Here is a 10,940-nt window from a genome sequence, read left to right on the forward strand (position 1 = left end):
GAAAGAAGAAAGAAAGAAAGAAAGAGAGAGAGAAAGAGAGAAAAAGAGAAAGAGAGGGAGAGAGAGAGGGAGGGAAGGAAGGAAGGAAGGAGAGAGGCGAGGAGAGGAGAGGAGAGGAAGAAAGAGAAAGAGTCCTGTGCAATGGCTTAGCTTCAATTTTTCTAAAAAGGACAAATAATATAAGACAAAGGTATGCCAGGAAATGAGTGAGTACTTGCTTTGACCTCCACAAGAATTGTATTTCCCTATTTTTTACTGACAACACATTGAGCCTCTTACAAAAGCAAGATGAGACGATTATCCCACTTATCCATTGGTTTTATGTTCAGGAATGCCCCAAGAAAGACCAGCTGATACTTTCCATAGACAAGGAGAAGACCCAGAGAAGCCAAGGCCCAAAAAGTTTACTGAGAAGCCCAGAAACTGAATCCAAAGTAGAACAGGACTTGAGTTTCCATCCTGGCCTCCTACTTGGAGCCAATTCCCTGTGTAATGGGGACTTGCCCAGTACCCAGGCATTCCTCTAACCCCTGCACTCTTAAGCCTGGCTCTTTGTAGTTTCTGACATGATGCCAAATCCCCGTCTTCCATTCGACTTCTGCTCTCAGACAAAAATTCAGCAAGTATTTGGAGTTTGGCAGGGCCAGTGACCACAAACGGACACTGGCTTCTAGTGAGAAACTGTAAAAGTTGCCTTTCTGTTGCCCTCTGATAAATGTGTGTCGTGTACACACGTGCCCCAGATGTGCCCTGTCTGCACAAAAGCCAAGCACATCTACCACCTGGAAAGTTTCCACACTGGATCAATTTCCAAATTACATTCTGCTCTGGCATACTGCTAGTCCACCGGGGGCACCGCGAGGAGGCCATTTATTTGCTCAACTTGAAATGGACTTTCAGCCTTCTTTAGAAATGGTCTGAGAGGGTGTTTTAGACGACCCAGAACTTCCCAAAATGTAACCAACCATTCCCATCTACTTGGGAATCGTGAAATGGAAAATTGAAACACTTTCCTCAGATGAATTAATGATCCAATTCCTATTTTTTAAAACTTGCAAGTTTATAAATCAGAAGCAAAGGACTGCTCTGCCCACAAAACACCTGCTCTCTGACATTAAGCCTGGAGGTTTAAGTTCCCTGGAGGATGGCTCTGCCTGCCACTTCTCTTCACCTATATGGATAAAAGCAGTGTGATGATCTGTCAGTAACCTAAAGCTTGACCACTATGGGCCTAGAAGCAAATTATTTTATATGATCTAAATGTTTGTTGAGAACATCACAGCAACTTCATGAACAAATAAAAATTTTCCATGTTGATATTAATCGTCCGTAGACTTTCCTTCATGTGTGGAGAGCTGCATACTTTTACAGGTAGCAATCAGATGCCACAAACTATGAGCCTGATTCAACCCAAATTATGCAGAGCAGGGAGTTTTTTAAAAGCTGCTTTTGATTTTTCTTAGCTCTTCGTAGACACTCTTAATGCAGGCCTGTTTCCACTCCCTAACTGACTCCTTTAGATTTCCATAGGCAAGTCAGAGAGAAAGCAAGAAGGAAATTGAGGGTACTTTGCTAGCCGTCTTCCATGTAAGCACAAACAAAAGTTCTAGAATTCAGAAAACGCATTCTCCTGCCTTACCAGCAGACTATGTCCTGCACATTCTGAGCCTGGCCACGAGAACAGTCAAGAAAGAAGACGTGTTTTTGCTTTTTTTGTAATTTTTTTAAAAACAAAATCAAGATTTTGATTTCCAGAAATATCCTTCAACCCTAACTTGTTCTCCTATTTCTAAAAGGCCCATTCCTAAGAAGAAATGACTGGAAACATTTGCTCTATAATATTCATTGGCATTCACAGCTCCAGTTTTCTCGGGAGGGTTTTGAGGGGGTTGTTTTTCTCATATGCTTGGAGCAGAGTCCTTTCTGGCTCATTTCACGGACTGAAACGTCTAGCTTAGGTAGACCAGGTATTCAGCAGGGTAACAACGGAATTCCGTAGCATCAGATTTAAAGGAAAATAGACTGAAATGATTTGGGGGAAGCAAGGTTTTCAGAAAAAACATAAAAAGTCTTTTGTGCAGAGATGGGCATGGATACATACTCTCTAAAAATTCACAAATTAAAAGTCAGCCATTCCCAAACTCAAGAAACGCCTAGAGCATCCGGCAGCACTTCTGAAAAATAAGTACAAGACCATATTTTCTTATTCATAAACCACTCTCTTACTAGTTCAAACGTAATTTGGTGACCTTGGAGACAACTTTTCTTTTGTAAGTAAACAATTATCGTAAGTTGCCTCTAAGTCGTTATAAAACTACCCACAATTTTTCTGGCTTACAAAGAAAAATAAGAATGCTTAACATAAAGAGACTACTTTTGATGGTGCCAAACTTAAATGAACAGCAAATAGGGTAAAAGAAGAATTTTTAAAAAAGAACCAATAAGTCAAAGAAAAAAGTTTCCCTTGCATTTAGAGAATGTTCCATTTGAAGAAGCAATAGAATATTGGAGGAATGTCCAGAGGGTAGTCACTGATAGCAGAACAACTCTAAGCAGTAATTTTGAAACCTATGTTCCTACTCACATATAGTGATAGGAGAAAACGTATCATTTTTCTTGTGCAAGTGCCCAAAAGCAAACACACTCCTGCACCCTGCTTTCTAAGAACTTCCCCCACCATTTGTTCTCAATGCAGACCCCAAATTCCACCAAAGCTACCAGAATTACAAATGTCATTCCTTTTGTCCTTACCAGGGAGGACTTATTTTACAAATAAACTCACACAGGTGCCAAATGGTGCTGTCAGATTGAAAACAATCTACATGTTGTTAAATAAGTTGTCCTTTGCCAATATGATGGAGTACTATGCAGCTCTACAAACAAGACATTATGCAGAATAATTCCTGAGATATATTCTAAAGTAGAAAAAAAAATCAAGGTGCAGAAAAGTTTATACTGCAGGTAGACTATCATTTCTGCCAAAGGGGTAAGATAATATTTTTAAAAAGAGAGAGAAATATAATTGTTTGGTTGGCATAGAATGTCTGGAAAAATAGACAAGATACTGGTCACTAGCAGACAGAGGTGGGAGGAAAACTAGTCACCGGACATCCATTTATATCTTTTGAATTTTGTGCAAAGTGAACGTTTTACCCAGTCAAAAATAAATACGATAATTTTTTTTTAATCTGACAAAGTATATGTTTCACTTGAGTGTTTGGGTCAACAAGAGTGCAATCCTCAGAATAAAAGAACATTTCCCTTTGGAGGCTGAGAGTTGGCCCCCATAATCCAGGAGTCTCCTTGCATCTAAAAGCCTTCAGGGGGCCGGGACCGTCCAGAAGGAAGGCCCCATGGCTCGCCAGCGAATTTTTATCAGTTCACTGGGGGCCCGGCTGGCCAAGGAGCTCGGCTGCCTGCTGCGAAGCCTAAGCCGCAACAGCTGCATAAACTGGCTGTGCCCCAGCCTGACCTATTTTGGAGACAGGTCAGACCAGTGCATGAGGGGATAAGAAAACAACCTTCCTTGCAGCCACTGGCTGCACTGCCAAGCTGTGCCAGAAGGAGAAACTTGGGGGCAGGAGCTCTCCAGCTCCTAGGAGCCTTACCAGCCAGGCTACTTTCTTTTTCACTCACACTGCACCCCAATAACACAGAAGCCTCCAACATTTTGGGACTAAATGGAGGAAAATGAAACAGAAAGGTCATTAAAATGTATCCTTCAGCTTGAAGAATGCTACTTTGGAAGGTATCCTTAAAACTTCTGAGCTCCAGTTTTAAAGGAGAGGGAATTAAGAAGAATCATGCACAAAGAAAAAAGAATGCACACAACCTCACGTGCAGAGCCATAAAGACCTTTAAGAACAATGAAGCAGGCTGAAGAGGGGATATAATGAGAAACTGTGCAAAAACAATTCCACAAAATGAAACACTGTAACAGCATTTTAGGAATAAGAATGGATATATGAGACTCATTTTCAAAAAGCAATGTGTTTGTCAATTCCTGCTCTGCTGAAAAAACTTGTGCCAAATACAAAAAAAAAGTTTGAGTTGGAGTTTCAAAAAAAGCCAAGTTAATCTAAAAGAGCAAAGTAACCTTTTAAACTGGGAGGAAAAGTAATTTAGAAGCATGTTTTGACATCTCAGCTAATGGTTTTAGAATTTTATTTTTTATACCCATTAAATTGAAGTTATTTACATTAAATAGTTGCTCATAAACTCAATTTTTTGACTTAGCGAAAGCAGACTTAGTGGTGTGGGTGTGTGTCTGTGTGTGTGTGTGTGTGTGTGTGTGTGTGTGTGTGTGTGTTTGGTCTTCATTGTTGTTTCTAAGCCCTGAATTAGGCTTTATCTGCCCTTGGGCAGAGCCCATCTGCTAGTTTGTAAGCTGGTCACTTTCTGCGTGTTCACAGATTTTTTTCCTCCGACCAAGACTTTTGAGTTTTACTGCTAGGTGTAATTTGCACATAATATGCACCTTCTCATTTCATTCTCACAGAATCCTGGAAAGCTGGTATGCAGTTCCCTATCTTAGAGATGTCAAAACTGAAGTTCAAGAGGTCACAACTAAAATGTGCTTGGTCTCAATTTTAGAGCAAAATTGGTGATGCAAGAACAGACCACTTTCACCTTGGGTACTGTGCTTTCACAATGCAAGAAAGATCTGAAAAGGTACTTTGGAGTGTGTTTAAATCAAACAAGACAAAAAGCATTCAGTTGCTTTAGTGAACCTCAATTGGGAAACTGGCCAAGTGGGGATTCATAAAGAACAAACCTATTGCTTTTCTTATAATAAAATGAATTGGACCAATTAATTTTCTTTAGTTCAGGTTAAGCTCAACCATGATGATTAAGACACACACATGCACACATGCTTTGGCCAAGATTTTCTTAATCATGATATTACATTTGAATATTGAAAGAATTTAAATATACGTTTGGAGACAGATTGTATGAATCTATAATCATTTAAAAATGAAATGCTTTTTGAAAGAAAGAGGTAGTATAAAGGAAACTAGGAAGTTAGTACTCAAAGGCAAGGGCCAATGAACTGGGTAAGAACCAAGAGCCTGTGAACTGGGTAAGTTATGCCTACACTAGAGTTTGCCACAAAAAGGGTGGGGGGAGAAGAGGGATATATTTAAAAGTCACTTTCACTTTATGTATATATATACATTTAGCATATCTGTGTACCTGTAAAAATCACAAAATGCAGATGCAGACTTTCTATTAAAAATGCAAATGTGTATGTGAGCATATCAGCATTTATTATGAGAGTACACAATAATTCCACGGTGCAACACAAATTTCATAGCAGTTAACTTTTCTTTCTTAATATTCTACCCTAACTTACTTATTATTTCCAACCATTAACACAAGACCAAATGTATTTAATTCTACCATTGTCTCCATAAATATGCCTACTTTTCAATTATAAAAATTTTGAAAATCTACATTTAAGTCTTGATAAAACTATACTACTTGAATTATCCATATGATCCTATAAATTTTTAAGTGCTAAAAATCAGTGGTATTTCCTCTCTGTCAATCCTGTGTTGTTCAACCAAGAAGTCTCCCATCCCTGTCACAAAGCATTTTGATCACCTATTTTTTTTTTTTTTTTTCTGAAGTGATGGGGTTTCACCATGTTGGCCAGGCTGGTCTCAAACTCCTGACCTCAAATTATCTACCCTCCTTGGCCTAGCCAAAGTGTTGAGATTACAGGTGTGAGCCACAGCCTGGCCCACTTTTTTCTCCCTTTTTTTTTTTTTTTTTTTCTTTTGAGACAGAGTCTCACTCTGCTGCCCAGGCTGGAGTGCAGTGGCACCATCTCGGCTCACTGCAACCTCTGCCTCCCAGATTCAAGTAATTCTCCTGCCTCAGCCTCCAAAGTAGCTGGGGTTACAGACGTGTGCCATCACACCAGTCTAATTTTTATATTTTTAGTAGAGATGAGGTTTCATCATTTGGCCAGGCTGGTCTCAAACTCCTAACCTCAGGTGATCTACCTCCCTCAGCTTCCCAAAGTGCTGGGATTGCAGGCGTGAGCCACCGCGCCTGGCGGCTTGATCAGCTATTTTTAAACAGAATATATTGGATTAGGCCCAAGATGCATGGGGAATTGGCTTCTAGAATTCAGAGTTGATATTCACATACTATTACAGATACAGTAAATATGGCCAAATAAAAGTACATAAGAAAGTGTAGTCGAGGAATTACTGAATGAGTTTAAGGAGCCAAACATACAGCTAGTTTAATAGTTGCCTACCTTGAGTTTTAATCTGTTTTGCTAGGGATGGTAATTTATCAATCACCTCAGTAAGAGGTGGACATAAAAACTCAGACTACTTTGATCAACTTACTATACCACAAAGTGGAGGTGTTTTGTTTTCTTTTGTTTTGTTTCACTTAAAATCCTGCAGCAAAATGTAAAATGCTATGAATTTTGCTGTATGCAATGTGCAAGGCAAAATGCTTTCTCAAGATTTTCCTTTCTCCTAGAAGAAACGTGCATCAGATCAAATTCTTAACACTGTTGCCCTTTATTCAATACAATTTCATTTTCAAAGACAAGTGGCCACTTCTACAGCAGAAATTACCTGTTGGTGGTTTTTAAAAAGATTTATCAGGAAGGAAAGAAGGAAAAGAAGAAGATAAGAATTTATAACACCTATTATTCTTCAACGGTCCTCAATAACTATATTTCACGATTTTCATATCTCCCTTTGATGACGGTGAAACTTTCTAATTATTCTCTCTTGAATCGATGTTTTGTAAAGTTAAATAGGTGTTTTGATAACTGTGCATATTCCAACTAAAATTTGAACATATATGTATTCTGTTCATTTTGGAGCATAATCTCAGCTTAGATAATTTGAAGAAAGCTTTCCTAAAGAAGAAGTACTCTGCTTCCAGCAAAAGCTCACAATGTTATTGGAGCTCAGTACTTCCCAACACTGTAGGGTAGAGCTAAAAGCTGAGTTGTGTCTTGCTCTACCGAAGACTGGTGTGAATGGGACAAAAATATCTTTCCCAATAGGGCAGAGGATAGCCATTAGGGGATTAGTCTTCTCACTAACCTTTATTAGGAAGGAAAGAAATAAAATAGGTATTGAAGGTAAGAAATTATAACACCTATTATTCACCTATTATAGAATTATAATACCTATTGCTGCTTTGGTGTTTATCTTCCAGAAAGATGGCAATATCTGAATTTTCTCAGAAATATCTGAAATTCCTTTTCACAATTCCCCAACTAAAGGCAGCCGGTTCTTGGGTCAGCAATTTTGAGTTGGTACTGAGGTGAAGCCCAGTTTGGAGCTGGAAGCTGCTGTCCCTGGGGCAGTGTATGAATACACAGCCTAATACACAAGGAAGAAGAGTTCTTGAACTCTGTATGTATATGAAATATACATTTGAAATACATGACAAAGAACGATTTAATGCTCTATCTGGACCCAGGACATGGGAACCATAACAAATCTGAGCTAACTGTAACTTCTGGCTTAATCTATTTCAGGCAGTTGTTCTACACTGAAATGTTTGGTAGTAAATATTTTACATCAGAGAGCATTTAAGCACAGATAGATTATTAATTAATAGGAGATGATAATAGAAAATATTAGATAATACCCACCAAAATTCTGCTCTCTATGCCAAGATTTATCTTGCTCAAGAGCGAACAAGAGTAAAAAATAACATAATAAAGCCTCATGCACAATTTTTTAGTACTCAAATGAGCACAAAGAAGGAGATTTGAAAACCTCACACACGGGCAGATCCATGATGCACAGTTATATATCCAAAGCCTAAATCTGGCATGAATTGTACAACCTCAGTTAGTGCTATTTGTTGGAATTTGCAAATTAAGCGCAGAGATGGTATTTCCAAAAGATTCCTTTGCAGAGGTTTTGCTTTCATAATAAAAGAAAAACCTATGCAAATACATTGAGTTCTTAAACAAAAGTCTAATAGTTCATCTCAGAATCAACAGTTTAAAAAAGTCGTAAAATGATTCAAGGAAATATTTCTCCTGGCATTCAACAACTGGGAGGCTGTGCTGTTACCTCAGTTTCTGATGACTTTAGAAAGTGCAATCCATAGGACAAACATATCTTCATTTTGTGCAACTAAATATAGTTTAGTGCCAGCATAATTCTTAGTGTAATAATTAAACTCTAACAATGCACATACTGTACACATAAACACATATCTATTCCTAAATTATAGAAGATTAGAAATATACATGAGAATCACCTAACCATCTATAAACACAGAAATTATGGAAACACGGGTAGAGAGATGTAGTCAATATAACTCTCAGATTTCTGTGTATTTAATTATTCCCCACCTAATTTTACATAAAAACCTGCTATGTTTTCATTAAATCCCAGCTTGGAAGACAACTTTAGGGAAACTTTTGTATTTAGAAATTTAGCAACAGGCAGGTAGTGGCTGCCATGCTTTCTGCCACCCGCCCCCCGACAAAATGAGAATCTATTTGATGATAAATTCACCATCGTAGCCTCAGTTCTAAGTAAGAAATCACGATAGGATAATTAAAAACACCCCATGAGTCTTCTCTACAAACCTACGGCATGTAACTGGTTTCAGTTCCTATTTCTTAAAGAGAATTTGGTCAATTCCTCCTTAGAGATTTCAGAGGAAAAGAAGGATTTTCCAGGACAGATAAATTGAAATGATCCCGCTTTGATCTCTGTGGTTAAGAACCCCGCACAATGGAAGATGACCACTGAGGGGCCGCGCTCCCGGCCTTTTAATGCGTAACAATGGTATCACAAACAGCTACTTAATCAATATTTGGCCAGAGCTGCTGAAAACTTCCTTTTCAGATTTTAATTCCTACTTGTAAAACAACCCCAGAGCAGCCAGTGAGATAAGACATTAAACTGACTGCTTAATTGCCTTTTAGTGTCTTGTTAGTTATATATGTACATTCTAAACTGTTCTTTAATCTTTATTTACCCTCATGGATAAGTTACCTGTCATACAGAATCCAATGGAACTTAAAACATGTTCTGTTCCAGCCCAAACCAAACTCTTATTTCTCAGCGTTTGTTTGTTGTTACTGTTGCAGCTTTTCATTTTCATTGGCCATCTACTTATGTACAACTTAAACATTTAGTCTCATAGTAGGAAGAATTTTTTGTTGTTGTTCTCAAAATATATGCATTCATGGACGCTGAAGCCGTTCGGATTTAGCGGCCACGCTCCTATTCACGTGATCGATTTCTGTATATTCCACTCGCCTGAACCGCTGCGCGCTGACTGGTTCCGCCTCACCGCCCGAGTGGGTTTTACTGCTCAGCCCTGGGGACTTTTAAATGACCCTTCAGTAATTATTACGCAGTAGAAGCCCCTACGTCCTGGTTCCGGTGCTATCAACAATCAAATCAAACCCCAAAATAAACATACGATTTCAAGCACTAATTAGAAAATCTGCATGTTTTCAATAAGGCTAGAAGGTAAGCACACAGCAGTCAACCAAACCAAATAAGCTAAAAGCAAAAGCTAGGAGCTGAACTCTGCTGTTTCCTTTCAAGTCTTTGCAGCAGGAAAATTGTTACCGCGACATTAACAAATAGAACACGGCGTGGTATTCTAATAGAATTCAACTTCTGATACTTCCAACACTTTTTTAAATGGCTGACATTTCTTTGTTGAGTTTTGCGAGGACTTCAGAAAATATGAAGTTGACTCTAAAGAATCGAGACGACGTTGAGGTCAAATTCGTGATCCTAACAAATGGACTGGGAGAGCGGGCTGATCCGTCCACTTGAATAAAGGATCCGAGGCCATAAACCTATGATCCTACACCCAGTGATTTTAATCTATGGGAAAGTTTGTCCCCCGCCTTCCCTTCCTCCCAACCTTGAACCAAAATGTCCCTTCCTGCTCAGTAACGGGAAAAGAAATGACCCTTCGTTTTCCTTGATTTCAGCAGTCCCTTAATGATAAGAGTGCTCTTTTCATGATTTCACTGGAAATAAAATACTCCAAAGACCTTTAATGCTTTTCTATGTTTTAAACTGATTTATCTTCCCCTACCTCCCCACCAAAAAGCTGAAGTCGTCCTCGTGAACTTTACAAAAGCTGACAAGCTTACAAATAAAATGGAAACTTGAGCAAAACTTTTGTCACTTTTACTTTCTCCAATTTTTTAAGAAAGCACTCTTTTTTGTAAACGTCAAATAGGAGGGGACAGATAGGAAAGGAATATAAGCCCCCAACCGACTTAAGCTTGAGATCTCTTAGTGGTATCTTTTAAATTGTCGCAAACCTCCCACGCTCACTTGTGATTTTAAAAGGGAGGAAAGTCTTATGAGAGTGTATCGCCAGTCCCCAATCAAAACATCAATTTGGCAATCTGGCCTCTCTCCCCCTGCACTCCGGAGCTGCCACTTCAAAGCCACTACAACAAGTCAGTAATTGTAACGTTGCATCTAAATATTTAAGCGAGAGTCTTGCAGTCGCGTGTCCATTTACAGTCCTCAACTGTCCTCTAATTCCATTACTGGACAAAGCAAAAATGTTTCCCAAAACTCACAAACAGGAAAAGCGTCACCCTGCTGGAGGAGAAGGAGGGGTGGAGGAGGAGGAGGAGATGATGAAGGGGCAGTTTCTATTGATTAGCCACCGCTTTTGTGTTAAGGGCTTTCTTTAAAATAAGAAAAAAATGGGGGGAGGTTGCAGAAATTTCACTAATGTGAGCCTCAGGCAAGGGAGGAAAAAAAAAGAGGAGAAGAAGGGGGGAGGCGGGCTGTGTCTAGATGAAAGTGAGAAGGACATAAAGGAGGCAATTGAGTCGGCTGCAGCCCGGCGAGCTAAGCTTCGAGCCGTCCTGAGAGTAGGGGAGGGGGTGGCGCGGCGCGGCGCTTTGGCGCAGAGCGCAGGAGTGGGGGCCCAGCCCATTGTGGCGG

General features: G+C 39.4%; 1 protein-coding gene across 4 annotated transcripts in view; it reads right to left on the bottom strand.

Moving 5' to 3' along the window:
* PAX3 (paired box 3) overlaps positions 1-10,940 on the bottom strand; it is a 99,679-nt gene that overhangs the window by 80,902 nt on the left and 7,837 nt on the right. The window lies entirely within an intron of this gene.

Source organism: Colobus angolensis, unplaced genomic scaffold (assembly GCF_000951035.1).
Source record: "Colobus angolensis palliatus isolate OR3802 unplaced genomic scaffold, Cang.pa_1.0 Scaffold33, whole genome shotgun sequence".
In the NCBI taxonomy this organism is placed as follows: Eukaryota; Metazoa; Chordata; class Mammalia; order Primates; family Cercopithecidae; genus Colobus; species Colobus angolensis.